General features: G+C 44.3%; 1 protein-coding gene across 19 annotated transcripts in view; it reads right to left on the bottom strand.

Moving 5' to 3' along the window:
• FOXP1 (forkhead box P1) overlaps positions 1-14,719 on the bottom strand; it is a 704,299-nt gene that overhangs the window by 132,911 nt on the left and 556,669 nt on the right. The window contains exon 1 of one of the 19 annotated variants that reach the window (XM_069736502.1): positions 7,029-7,160. The exons of 17 other annotated variants lie outside the window; for them this stretch is intronic. The gene's annotated coding sequence lies outside the window, so the exon portion shown is untranslated. Of the gene's footprint in view, positions 1-7,028; positions 7,161-14,719 lie in introns of those variants that run through there. One more of the 19 variants, XM_069736500.1, reaches the window with a different exon arrangement.

The raw sequence follows: 14,719 nt of genomic DNA, 5'->3' as shown, positions 1-14,719 counted from the left end.
CTTTGTATCGGTTTGTTATGGTAAACACTGCACTTAGTGTTCGGTAAACAAGCAGATGCAAACCGGCCCTTCCTCTTTTTGAAACTTTATAACTTTTTTTTTTTTCTTTAACCACTGATGATTTACAGTTTTACCAGCTCTGCCAGATTATGCAATTCTGCTTTTAGGATGCTCCATGAGTCACACTGCATTAACCCCATGAGAACTTTGCCCACAGGCCCCTCCAGCTTCTCTACAGCACAAACCATTTATGCTTTCAGCACCAGGGTCTGGAATAAGGGCAGAGATCAAGAAAGACATTTACAGTTTAGCACCTGACATGGTGTTATATTCTGCATTAGGAAGAGACATAGTGTGGTGGGGCTGCCAACAATTACATAGGACTGCGGGTACAAGCTCATATGTTTTAATGTAGTAGGGTATTAGTCAGATATGTCAGGAAGTATGACAAGGGAAGAATAATGAAGTGATGGATGGAGCGAGAGAGAGAGCGCGAGGGAGAAAGCGAGAGAGAGCGCGAGGGAGAAAGCGAGAGAGAGAGCGAGGGAGAAAGCGAGAGAGAGAGCGAGGGAGAAAGCGAGAGAGAGAGCGAGGGAGAAAGCGAGAGAGAGAGCGAGGGAGAAAGCGAGAGAGAGAGCGAGGGAGAAAGCGAGAGAGAGAGCGAGGGAGAAAGCGAGAGAGAGCGAGGGAGAAAGCGAGAGAGAGAGCGAGGGAGAAAGCGAGAGAGAGCGCGAGGGAGAAAGCGAGAGAGAGCGCGAGGGAGAAAGCGAGAGAGAGAGCGAGGGAGAAAGCGAGAGAGAGAGCGAGGGAGAAAGCGAGAGAGAGAGCGAGGGAGAAAGCGAGAGAGAGAGCGAGGGAGAAAGCGAGAGAGAGAGCGAGGGAGAAAGCGAGAGAGAGAGCGAGGGAGAAAGCGAGAGAGAGAGCGAGGGAGAAAGCGAGAGAGAGAGCGAGGGAGAAAGCGAGAGAGAGAGCGAGGGAGAAAGCGAGAGAGAGAGCGAGGGAGAAAGCGAGAGAGAGAGCGAGGGAGAAAGCGAGAGAGAGAGCGAGGGAGAAAGCGAGAGAGAGAGCGAGGGAGAAAGCGAGAGAGAGAGCGAGGGAGAAAGCGAGAGAGAGAGCGAGGGAGAAAGCGAGAGAGAGCGAGGGAGAAAGCGAGAGAGAGCGAGGGAGAAAGCGAGAGAGAGCGAGGGAGAAAGCGAGAGAGAGCGAGGGAGAAAGCGAGAGAGAGCGAGGGAGAAAGCGAGAGAGAGCGAGGGAGAAAGCGAGAGAGAGAGAGAGCGAGGGAGAAAGCGAGAGAGAGAGAGAGCGAGGGAGAAAGCGAGAGAGAGAGAGCGAGGGAGAAAGCGAGAGAGAGAGAGCGAGGGAGAAAGCGAGAGAGAGAGCGAGGGAGAAAGCGAGAGAGAGAGCGAGGGAGAAAGCGAGAGAGAGAGCGAGGGAGAAAGCGAGAGAGAGAGCGAGGGAGAAAGCGAGAGAGAGAGCGAGGGAGAAAGCGAGAGAGAGAGCGAGGGAGAAAGCGAGAGAGAGAGCGAGGGAGAAAGCGAGAGAGAGAGCGAGGGAGAAAGCGAGAGAGAGAGCGAGGGAGAAAGCGAGAGAGAGAGCGAGGGAGAAAGCGAGAGAGAGAGCGAGGGAGAAAGCGAGAGAGAGAGCGAGGGAGAAAGCGAGAGAGAGAGCGAGGGAGAAAGCGAGAGAGAGCGAGGGAGAAAGCGAGAGAGAGCGAGGGAGAAAGCGAGAGAGAGCGAGGGAGAAAGCGAGAGAGAGCGAGGGAGAAAGCGAGAGAGAGAGAGCGAGGGAGAAAGCGAGAGAGAGCGAGGGAGAAAGCGAGAGAGAGAGAGCGAGGGAGAAAGCGAGAGAGAGAGAGAGCGAGGGAGAAAGCGAGAGAGAGAGAGCGAGGGAGAAAGCGAGAGAGAGAGAGCGAGGGAGAAAGCGAGAGAGAGAGAGCGAGGGAGAAAGCGAGAGAGAGAGAGCGAGGGAGAAAGCGAGAGAGAGCGAGGGAGAAAGCGAGAGAGAGAGCGAGGGAGAAAGCGAGAGAGAGAGCGAGGGAGAAAGCGAGAGAGAGAGCGAGGGAGAAAGCGAGAGAGAGAGCGAGGGAGAAAGCGAGAGAGAGAGCGAGGGAGAAAGCGAGAGAGAGAGCGAGGGAGAAAGCGAGAGAGAGAGCGAGGGAGAAAGCGAGAGAGAGAGAGCGAGGGAGAAAGCGAGAGAGAGAGCGAGGGAGAAAGCGAGAGAGAGAGCGAGGGAGAAAGCGAGAGAGAGCGAGGGAGAAAGCGAGAGAGAGCGAGGGAGAAAGCGAGAGAGAGCGAGGGAGAAAGCGAGAGAGAGCGAGGGAGACAGCGAGAGAGAGCGAGGGAGAAAGCGAGAGAGAGCGAGGGAGAAAGCGAGAGAGAGCGAGGGAGAAAGCGAGAGAGAGCGAGGGAGAAAGCGAAAGAGAGCGAGGGAGAAAGCGAAAGAGAGCGAGGGAGAAAGCGAGAGAGAGCGAGGGAGAAAGCGAGAGAGAGCGAGGGAGAAAGCGAGAGAGAGCGAGGGAGAAAGCGAAAGAGAGCGAGGGAGAAAGCGAAAGAGAGCGAGGGAGAAAGCGAGAGAGAGCGAGGGAGAAAGCGAGAGAGAGCGAGGGAGAAAGCGAGAGAGAGCGAGGGAGAAAGCGAGAGAGAGCGAGGGAGAAAGCGAGAGAGAGCGAGGGAGAAAGCGAGAGAGAGCGAGGGAGAAAGCGAGAGAGAGCGAGGGAGAAAGCGAGGGAGAAAGCGAGGGAGAGAGCAAGGGAGAGAGCGAGGGAGAGAGCGAGAGAGAGAGAGCGAGGGAGAAAGCGAGAGAGAAAGCGAGAGAGAGAGAGAGCGAGGGAGAAAGCGAGAGAGAAAGGGAGAGAGAGAAAGCGAGAGAGAGAAAGCGAGAGAGAGAAAGCGAGAGAGAGAAAGCGAGAGAGAGAAAGAGAGCGAGAGAAAGAGAGCGAGAGAGAGAGCGAGGGAGAAAGCGAGAGAGAGAGCGAGGGAGAAAGCGAGAGAGAGAAAGCGAGGGAGAAAGCGAGAGAGAGAGGGAGAAAGCAAGAGGGAGAAAGCGAGAGAAAGGGAGAAAGCAAGAGAGAGAGAGGGAGAAAGCCAGCGAGAGAGAGGGAGAAAGCCAGCGAGAGAGAGGGAGAAAGCCAGCGAGAGAGAGAGAGAAAGCGAGAGAGAGAGAAAGCGAGAGAGAGAGAAAGCAAGAGAGAGAAAGCGAGAGAGAGAGAAAGCGAGAGAGAGAGAAAGCGAGAGAGAGAGAAAGCGAGAGAGAGAGAAAGCGAGAGAGAGAGCGAGAGCGAGAAAGCGAGAGCGAGAAAGCGAGAGAGAGAAAGCGAGAGAGAGAAAGCGAGAGAGAGAAAGCGAGAGAGAGAAAGCGAGAGAGAGAAAGCGAGAGAGAAAGAGCGAGAGAGAGCGAGGGAGAAAGCGAGAGGGAGAAAGCGAGAGGGAGAAAGCGAGAGAGAGAGGGAGAAAGCAAGAGGGAGAAAGCGAGAGAAAGGGAGAAAGCAAGAGAGAGAGAGGGAGAAAGCGAGAGGGAGGGAGAAAGCCAGCGAGAGAGAGGGAGAAAGCCAGCGAGAGAGAGGGAGAAAGCAAGCGAGAGAGAGGGAGAAAGCGGAAGAGTGAAAAAACTAAAAATGAAAAGATATGTCTGTAGATCCATCCATCAAGCCTAAAATGAATGCATAAATAAAGATAAATCTACAGCCAAGATAGATAGATAGATAGATAGATAGATAGATAGATAGATTTGCTGGAAACATGATAATAAAACAACTGGAATAACTATGGTTTGATCGACGATGTTTAGAATTCCTCTCCTTTACATTCTCAAGAAAATAATATCCCCCAATGCTGAATGTTTTCATTCCATACTGAGGAAAAACAGTAATGGATCCCCGTTTCCATGACGGCAGACACAAGTTCATCAAATAATGTTTTCTTTTCACACTTGTGTTGTTTTTTTGTTGCCTGGCCTGGGATTCCTCTAACAGCCCAGCTGGAACTTCACCAATGAAGCAGAGCCAACGCCACATAGCGCTCAGGAGCATATTAGTGCCACTTTCCATCAGATGGTATTTTGTTTTTTTTTGTATTCTTGCATGGATAATTAGAATACATCTACTCGCTTTGAAGTGTCTGACAACTATTGAATCCTTTGGACATATAGAAATTATGGATAATTAGAATGCATAAAGGTTATTACTACTCTAGTACTACTTACTCCTTGGTGGAATTGAGGGGATGAGTGATGCATCCCAATCTGGAGAGGTTTCTTTGCAAAAAACTGTGGATAATGTTAGATTGTAAGCTCTTTGAACAGGTGTCACCGGGTACAAATCACTGTAATATCACAGTTTTTTTCATGGGACTGCAGGTAAATCCATACCGGGTTATCATCATTAAATGGACTTTATTCTGATCCCTCTACAGCCCCAAGTATACAGCACACACCCCATACATACTGCCAAATACATAGCAAAAAAAGTATTATTGATAACCTATGTAAGGTCTATACTGCATCACAAATACTGTCCATAAATACAGTTACAATGTATCCCCCACATCATCCGAGCACACGTGTCACACTTGCAAAAGGAAGGCGTGGGTTAAATTTAGAAAAATATTCGGTGTTTTTACTAGGGTTGGAAAGTAGATTTAAAAGACAGAGAATGCAAAAATGACATTAAAAAGATACATAAGAAAGTAAATTTAAAAGGCAGAGAATGCAAAAATGACATAAAAAAATGCATAAGAAAGTAAATTTAAAAACAGAGAATGCAAAATTGCATAAAAAATATACATAAGAAAGTGAATTTAAAGAAAAAGAATGCAAAAAAAAAAAAAGAAAAAATTCCTCAAGGATAATACGATCAATAAATAAGTAAATAAAAACAATGGCAAAAAATACACAAGAAACTCAAAAGGATGGAAGACGTTCTGCTATCTTTCGTGCTGGGCTTTGCTTTCTGCAGCCCCTTGATTTTAGGCATCCAACATTAGAGGATAAATCGGCATTTTTGCCTGGGAAATAGAGGATTTGCATGCTGTACAGAAATGCAAACCTGAGCTAAGTGGCAGTTCTTGAACCCCATCGTGCCCTTTTGGTATTAATATGACCCTTTCTTTTGCTGTGGTCACCATAAGGTTTTTTTGTAGATTAGATGAATGTGACCTCAGATACAAAAAACCCACAAAAACATAAGAAGGTTTGCGAAGTGTTACCAATGGGACGGAATAAGTAGGCGGTGGAAATATCCCCCCTCCGACTACTTGTCAGACAAAAAGTCACCCGGGGGCCTACCTGTGTGGGGGTAACTATCATTTCCTTCACCCCTTTTTCTTTTTTCATGACAGGTGCTGGCATTCTGCAGTTTGACAGGCCGCTACACAAATAACTGGCTTTCCTGAGAGGCCTAATGCTTCGCTAATGAACAATAAATCAAGTTTGATTACAAAGTGTCAGGCCAATAGGCTCTCGGTTAAGGTTTCATGGCTGGAGGAAAATGGCACTTGCTCACATCTCTGTTAGCAGTGCCGGAAAGCAAAAAAGAAAAACAAACAAACAAAAAAAAAAGAATAAAAACATAGCAAAAATAATAAATATTTACATAAGAATAAATAAAAACAAAAAATAAAAGCAGTAACTGATACATTAAAAAAAAAAGGTTTTTTTTTCTTTTTTCTGGTCGGAAAAGTATTGTTCTGTGCACTATTACACCAAGTTCCTGCATCAGCAACAGCAGGAAACAGACGCTGAAGTAACCCTTTATCTCCCAGAAACATTAAGCTTCAAATATCCTGCTTAAAAAAAAATGAAAAAAAAGTGACAAAAGCAGCAATAGCAAACTTTTAAAAGAGAAAAAAGGCCATTTGGGAAAGAAATAAAATAAAAAAAAAAAGTTTAAAAAGTACAATTGCACGCTCAGCATATGGCATTCTATAAATTGTGAGCACACCCTTCCAGATATGTCTGGTTACACATAGCCTAACATAAAGGGAAAAGGGGAAAAAAAAAAAATACTCCAGCCAAGTTTTCAATGACTTCATTGTTGCTTTGCAAGTGGAGAAGTTAACTGTTGCAATGCCGATTCCTTCGGAGCACATGGTAAAACATCAACATTCCCAAAATGCCAGCTGTCAGATACACCCACCTGCAGCGATGGGCACATGTGCCAGCTCAGTATGGCAATACAGAGGGTACAAAAAAAAACAAAAACCTTACCTCTCTATCCCTTGCAAGTTCCCTCCCCAGATCAAAAGAAATCTTGTTAGGCGCAATGAAAGGATGGCGTCGTCGCTGGGATGACACTGCGAATTACCTCCATTTAGATCTGGTTACTAAAGATTTGACCGATACAATTTAGAAAAAAAAAAAAAAAGAAATCAACCACTTCCTCTACGTCACGAGACAAACAGCCCCCCCCCCCCCCAAAAAAAAAGGGGTATTTGATGGGTTTTGACAATCACCCGGCTCCTCGATACAATAGTGTCAAACGAGCCGCCCTCGAGAACAACGAGCGTGATCGACACCGGCCCACGTCAATAATAAGAAACTCAGCTCCCCCCCCGAAGAATGAATGAACGCTACGGACAAAAACCAAGAGCTCGCACACATCGTGCCGGGCGCACACGTGGAATTAAGAAGTGCACACGCTTGGAAATTCGATAACAGCAGCTGATAGAAATTAAAGACATGTATCGGAGAATGGTCGCTGTCATTTGTTTTGTTAGGAGACTGGAGGGAGAAGGAAAGGGATGGAAAGGGGGGGGTTCAATGAGAGGGCGACAGGGAGAAGAACGAAGGTTGGGAAAAGGGGGGGATTAAAGAATAATCAAAAAAAAAAAAAGACCCCGGGAAAGAAAGGACAAAAGGAGAAAAAGCAGCGAGCGGAATTCTTGAAAGAATCCCGGAGCAACTTAGTAAACAAAGCTCGACGAGAAGCTTCTTTCTACTTCTGGAGGAAAACAACAACAACAAAAAAACGATTCTGGCAAGTTTTACGGAGAGGAAAAGAAGAAAATTACAAAATCAATCGCATATTGACAAACCTGACAAACTCCATTTAGCTGCCACACCGCCACAAACAAGAAAGCAGGGGCCCCGGAGAAGAAGGAGAAGAAGAAGCTAATAAGCCTTGTTGTAAGCAGAGCCTTTAGTTTCCTCAGGTTGTAGACACATTGCATGGGTGGCTCATGGACTGAAAACATGCAAAAAAAAAAAAAAACCACGCCTTTCCAACCAATCACATCCTCTAAACATAATCAGTTCAAACACCCAACACAATGAGCCCTTGCTTTCTGTCTTTTTTTTTTTTTCTTCCCCTACTGGCGGCAGGTGAAAAAATGCATTTGTCTGTACAGAAACTAAGCTTAATTGCTGTTAAACCTTTGACCTGACCAGGCTTGTGGCAGCTCTCTGAAAAGGCCATCAAACGGGCACACACTCATCCTTAATCAAACAGGAGAAGGAAAGAGGGGACTATTTATTTTTTTTATTTTTCATTTTTTTATGATTATTAAAATTAAATTGTAGAAGTTTAACCTTTACAAAAAAAAAAACTAAAAATAAAATTAAAAAAATAAAAAAAAAAAAACACAAAACCTTGGGGAAATTAACCCTAAGCAAAATTTACAAATATCTACTATTTTTTTTTTTTTGCAAAAAAAAAAAAAAAAAAGTTCGGTAGAATTTAGCCATTAAAAAATATCAATCCTTGAGGACTTCTAAAATGTAAAGTGCTGCGGAATATGTTGGCGCCATCATTATTATTATTATTAAATTATTAGTAGAACTCTCAATTTTTTAAATATTTTTCTATGGTGTAAAAATAGAAAAGAAAATGATAGGAAGTTTAAAAAAAAAAAAAAAGTAAAATGTGCACCCACCCCCAACAAAAAATAACTGGCAGAACCATACTCTAAAAAGGGATTGGCAAGTTCAGTTTTTTAAAGAAAAAAAAATAAAGGTTAGCAAAAAGGGGTTAAAAGTCAGGGAGAGGAGCATCTTTGTTCCTTGGAGGAGACAGAACAGAGGGCAGGGTTACTAAATCCTATCAAGTTGTAAGATTCCTCCCACTTTTGGCTGGATCCCTTTTTTATTTTTTAATGCCCAGAGCTGGAAGGAAAAGTCCCAGAGTGTCAGGGAGAGGAGAGCAGAGCAGTGTGGGGCTCTAGGGGACGGGGCCAAGATCCTCAGAAGTTGTTTGTTTGTTACAGTTGCCTGATAAACAAAGAACAAACAAAAAACAACGTTAAAGATGAATCAGAGGGCGAAGCGGTGACCGCCCCGACCCGTTCTGCCATATGCCTTGGCTGTCTGGGCCTCCATGGTAAACACATCCACAGAGTGTGTTGTGTCCATCTGCTCCACTGTTGTCTGTTTGCTTTTAGCGACTGTTTTTGTCAGATAACCCTGGAGTAATAACACAGGCGGTGTATTTCTGGACTTATTTGTTTTCCCCCTACAGGAGGAATAAACAGAGTGCCAGGTTAACCTCTTCAGTGCTGCAAAAAAACGAAGACGAAACAAATCGGAACGACCCCCGTCCCAAACAATCTGCATTGTTTTTCCTAAAAAATTGATACTCGCATAATTCGTGCACAAAAACGCTGACGTTTGAGCTCATAGTTTGCAAAAAGCGACTTGTATGGGGCACGGGGACAATTCTTGGCACTTTTAAATGCGCAGTTTTAGGATAGGGTAAAGTCTAAGAACACTCTGATCGGAGTGTGTTCCGATTTTCTCGGATAAGGAGAAGATGGGGGGGGGTGGGGGGAGTCGGGGGGGGGAGTCTCCATCTTCTTCATTCTATCGGTCCATGAAAATCGTACTGCACTCAGATGACATCCGAGTGCACATTTTTTTGGGGGGATGAACTCATTCACTTGCAACCGGATTCAACCAGGGCATGCTGCAAATTTTTCATCGGACAAATGAAAAAAAAATTCAGACATCACATAGACTAACATTGGTCCGAGTGGCATCCAACGTTTTGTCGGATCGCCAAAAATATGGCAGTCTGCATCAGCCCCTAGGTGCAAGTTTTGGTGCACAGTAAAAGAGCATGTGCACATGGGTCTTTTCCTCTGAGGACTTCTTGTATTGAAAAAGCCATTTCGCCAGTAAAAACCATATTGTGCCAACACATGACATAAAAAAAAATGCACAATTTTTAATGTGTATCTCTGGCCTTCGTTCATGCGACATTCTCAAAAACATTTTTCAAGCAGACGAAGCTTCGGAAATCTTATTTACGATAGTATTTTTTTGTCATTTCCTGAGCGTTTTTTTAAAATATTTTTTGACCGTTATTCCAACTTTGTTGAGGTGTCTTTTGTACTTTTCCAGGCAATTTTTTTTTTCTCCAAGTCAATTCAACAATGAAGAAACCACTTGCGGTTTTTGAAGCTCCCAAAAAGGCTCCCATTGACTTACATGGTCAACTATATAGCGCCTTCACAGCAGAAGATGCCAGAAAAACGCTCGGGTCACTTCCAATAACTACTTGGCGTCTTTGGAAACCTGAAGAGGCTAAAATCTGCTCAAAATAATTTCTTTTATTTTAACAAGTATTTTTGCAATTTTTTTTTAATTTATTTTGCAACATTTAGAACACACATCACATAAATAAAAACAAAAGAAACAAAAAATGACGTGCATTTTAAAAAAAAATCCAAAATGTTGCAAAAACAAAGAACGCAGACATTATTTGCATGTTATCAAATAGTGTATAAATAAATACATAAAAAAAAAAGCTGCCATACCCAGAATGCAACGATTAACCTCTTCCGGGCTGCAAGGAAACTGAGGCAACATAACAAGGGCCAAACAATGCAACAATTAACCTCTTCCATGCTGCAACAAATTGAGGTCATGATTCCAGCTGCTGCACCCGGGAAAAAAAAAAAAAAGCAGAACTGTTTGTAATTAGGGAAGCAAGTTACAAGCTAATTAAGAAATGTACAAACTAGAAACATTCATAGTGATGCTGTTTACATAAACAATCCGATTGTAGGACGATCCAAGGCAAGAAAAAAATTAGATCCAAGGCCGCTGTGACAGATAAGGGTACGTGACACTGGGTGCTGTCCTCTAAAGTGGTTTTGCATCTCATGTATTTAATAAGAGCCCCCTCCCCCGGCTTTACACACGTTGTTATGAATATTTAATTGTGGAAGGACTTTTGTTGAGCTAAGCTCGGAGACTTGACGTTCACCGTTTGACATCAGGGAGGGTCAAACGCACAGATGCCCTATATACATACATATGAGGATATATTTATCCGGTTACCTATGACTACAGGGCTGATGCATCCACAGTAACAAAAGGGGTGCAGGGCAACGATTGTGCAAAAAATGTGTATTCACGGTCCGACAAGGGCCACGTAATATGGCCGCAACAACTGGACCTCCCCAATTCTGCTGATCCTAATGTGGATCACTAGAAAACCGAATATTCATCTGACTTGGCATACGGTAATAAAAAAAAATGTAATTCTAAATTATTGAGAAAATGATCAAAATATTGGGAAAATAGGGTCACAAAAGTGTTGGATGATAGTTTGGTGCATCCATTGTTGCCGGCAGCGCATCGTACCATATCGAAAGTGCAAGATCGTAAAAAGAATTGCTCGTCCCCATAGATTTTGCATCGGCCTGCGACTTGTGAGGTCAGTTTTATAGGCAATTTTTTTTTTCAGCGTGTTGAACCCATGTTTGGTCCGTGGCTGTTTTTGCAAATTCTGTGTTGCTTTTTCTCGTATGAGAAAACAAAATTGAAGCGTTTCCTACCCATTAAACAATCAAATCTGACGAGCGTATATATGACACCCTTGTGCGATCTGCTCTTTTTCAGGGGGCCTCGGACTGGCATTGGCAAGTTTGATCCGCAAGACGGATCAATGTAGAACGTCTCCATTTTTTCCCCCCCGACATTCAGTCAACAAAACCCTAGCTCTATGATGGGAAAGTGATACAGCAGCAAAAATAGGGTCTTTATGTCATGAATCGGGACTAGTCTGGGTAGGAAATCTGCCTGTGAAAATGCAGCTTAAGTCAATGCATCCCCCCCGCTGATCGCATAGTGTCCAGCATCTGCTGTCTAAGTAGCCATTTCTATCCCTCTATCCTTGGAAAACAACTCAAGACATGAGTAGAGGAAAATCATCTGTGTGATAGAACGTTATATACCTTCTTTGTTGGCCATTAAAGTTTAATAATACCTATATCTAAACTAATAGACTCTGCAGGGGCGGGGTCTCATATGATTGGTTCAGCACTGACACATGCTGTATTATTAAATACAAAGTAAAGGGCCAGGCTGCCTTCTCCAGTCTTCCATGGATAGCCCCCTAAATAATCACCAACTCGGTCAGATGCTGACTAGTGATGAGCGAGTATACTCGTTGCTCGGGTTTCCCCCGAGCACGCTCGGGTGATCGAGTATTTGTGACTGCTCGGAGATTTAGTTTTCCTTGCCACAGCTGCATGATTTGCGACTGCTAGACAGCTTGATTACATGTGGGGATTCCCTAGCAACCAGGCAACCCCCACATGTACTCAGGCTGGCTAGCAGCCGTAAATCAGTAAGCTGCATCAACAAAAACTAAATCTCCGAGCAGTCACAAATTCTCGGGAGATCACCCGAGCGTGCTCGGGAAAACCCGAGCAACAAGTATACTCGCTCATCACTAATGCTGACCTTTAGAAATCCTGAAATACCTAATGGCTACAAGCCTGGTTTTACAGCTACTCCTCAACAGCTGCGATTCTACTAATCCAAACTTTTAAGGGTTCAACTTTGGTTCATTAAAATTTGTTGTCTGGGTATGGTCAAGTATAATAAAGACGCTAAAATGTAGCAAGGTTTAGGGCGCCGATGGAAAAGGCGCCATCATCAATTATATTCTATTCACCAGTTGGGGGAGAGCTGATAGATCGTGATTAAATTGAATTAGTAAAGAGTAACACATTTATCTCAATACTCCCATCGTGTCACTTCCGTATTATTCTGAATGCAAATTTTCAGCTTCTAATTGTGAAATTGTTTGAGTGTAAAACAATGAAGTCAACGTGAAGTCACAGAAGAAAAATTCTGCAAATTTTCTACAAGAATGCACCATGTTTGCTCATACATCTCTACCACAAGTTCCACAACCCTAAAGAACCCCAAAATTATGAACAATTTTCCACTAAGACTAAAGTGATCCAAACCTGCCAATTTTGGAAGGATTAACCAACCATCTAATATGCTTGAAGGCTTCTCGATTCCCGTGTGACAGATGATGCCCAGTTCCTTTGTCCTCCCGTGAAATAAAAAAGCCACCAAAGGTGTGGCTCACTCTGTACTCCCTAAAAACACACATATGATTGCCGATTGACTGCTCCAATTGCATCTGTAAGAGGTGGTTGGAAAAAACAATTGACAGATTAATGCTCTCTGATTTGTATGGCTATCTGTATTTGGGTCAACAAGGTTTGATATACTTGCCAGTGGCATAAATCAAAGCTTGTTGACCCCAATACAAAATCTTCAATGTGTCCCCTAACTAGCATGGATCTTTAATAATATTGGTCTTCTCTTGTGGGTCAAAGGGATCTTTTGGGCCCCACCTAGGCTCATTGGCCTATGAGCAACTAGTTACGTGTCAACTCTCCCAGAATGTCCAGGAGGCTCCTGGAATACCAAGAGACATTATGGACTTCAGATCTTGTGAAAAACATCCAAACCTCCCTTAAAGGAAGGCTTAGTTAGCAGTGCACTTGGTGACAAAGGAGCCTTCGCGCTCCCTTAGGAGAAACTACTACTTCATCCATAGACATGAGAACAAGCAGACATCTCACTAAGGCCGGGGTCACACTTGCGAGTGCAATGCGAGAAACTCGTACTGCCGCCGGCACTCGGGACTGGAGCGTGCGGCCGCATATATTTCTATGTAGCTGAACGCTTCAGTCTCGAGTACCAGCAGCAGTGCCGGGTATTGATGCGAGTTCCTCGCAACGCACAATCAAGTGTGATCCCGGCCTAACCCTAATGCTCTAGTTCAATAAAGCCATGGACTACACCAATGAGTTGACTCCAAACATCTGCTCTCCATACCTCTCCAATTTTTTGTGCAGGAAAGAAAAGTAAATTCTTTCTACTTTCAATGGATTCTTCACCCGTGAGTGGTCCTGCCACATGATCTGTAGAACCTCATCACGTATATGGATGGATGTAACATCTAGTGCTTCAACTACAGCACTCCAGCTGTCAGGGTGTGATGGGAGGTCAAGTTTAACAACAGCTGTAGAGCCAAAAGTTGAAGACCATCTCATTACAAGTGGAAGGTCAGTCATTAAGGCTGCAGAAGGACTTCACTTAGATCTTTACCTAATCTTCAGGTATTCGTCCCCCCATTTTTTTTTCAGCATTTTTAAACACTTGGAAAAAAATGTCATGTGATTTTGTTCTACTAAATGCTGTTGTGAATCCAGCCTTAAAAAGAATTCTGCCCAAAGAGCACTGATTATAACAATTGGCCCTCGTATGCGTGGAGCCAAATTGTACGATTGTTGGTATGATCACTGGCTCCCTATGCAGCATGAATAATGTCAGCAGCACATCAGCTGTTTACATAGGGAGATCTACTGTCGACAACAATGGTTTATAGGGGCCCGGTCAAATCGATGCCAATTACTATTTTTATAGCTCATGAAGGCTCAATCAGTAATACCGTATATTGGCACACGTAAAAGGGCCTTTAAATTTTTTTTGCAGACATTTTCTGCATGAGTTTATTGCTTTCTACAAAAAAGCAAGGACCTAAAAGTATAAAAATTATGCCTAAAAATTATATATTTTTTCAAGTCAGGAAGTAAAAGCTCCAAGTGACCATTAGGTATAGACTGAAATATTCAGGCTGACCACAGGTCCACAGGTCTACAAATCCGAAATCAACAGCCTTTTATATGCCTTATGAGGCTGTTGAGACCTGGGGCCGGACTGCATATCAAGGCCGAACTCGAACCTTGAATTATAGGGGTTATATGTACCAGACCTCTGCCCTTCCCTAATAACCTCTCTTTCCAACATCCCTGAAGGACAGCTTACTCACCTCCTTTCCAAATCATACCTCACCACCTGTGCACGTGACCCGATCCCATCCCACCTGCTCCCCAACCTCACTAACATGCTCATTCCAGCCCTAACCCATCTCTTCAACCTATCGCTATCTTCTGGTACCTTCCCCTCTGCCTTCAAACATGCCACCATCACACCCATCCTCAAAAAAACGAACCTTGACCCAACTGCTATGCCCAGCTGTCGCCCCATATCACTGCTCCCGTTTGTTTCAAAACTCCTTGAGCAGCATGTCCATGCTCAACTTTCCTCCCACCTCTCATCTAACTCTCTCCTTGACAACCTCCAATCTGGTTTCCGCCCCCACCACTCCACCGACACTGCCCTGACAAAAATTACTAATGACTTAGTCACAGCCAAAGCTAACAGACAGTTCTCCATCCTCCTCCTTCTCGACCTGTCCTCTGCCTTCGACACAGTCGACCACTGCCTACTGCTACAGATTCTTTCTTCTCTTGGCATCAAAGACCTTGCCCTGTCCTGGATTGCCTCATACCTTTCCAACCACACATTTAGCGTTTCCCACTCCCACACTACATCCTCATCCAGCTCTCTCTCTCTGTTGGAGTCCCTCAAGGCTCTGTCCTAGGGCCCCTACTTTTTTCCATCTATACCCTTG

This window comes from Ranitomeya imitator, chromosome 8, assembly GCF_032444005.1.
Source record: "Ranitomeya imitator isolate aRanImi1 chromosome 8, aRanImi1.pri, whole genome shotgun sequence".
Lineage (NCBI taxonomy): Eukaryota > Metazoa > Chordata > Amphibia > Anura > Dendrobatidae > Ranitomeya > Ranitomeya imitator.
The sequence above is the reverse complement of the archived record's forward strand: the minus strand, read 5'-3'. Positions and strand labels throughout refer to the sequence as shown.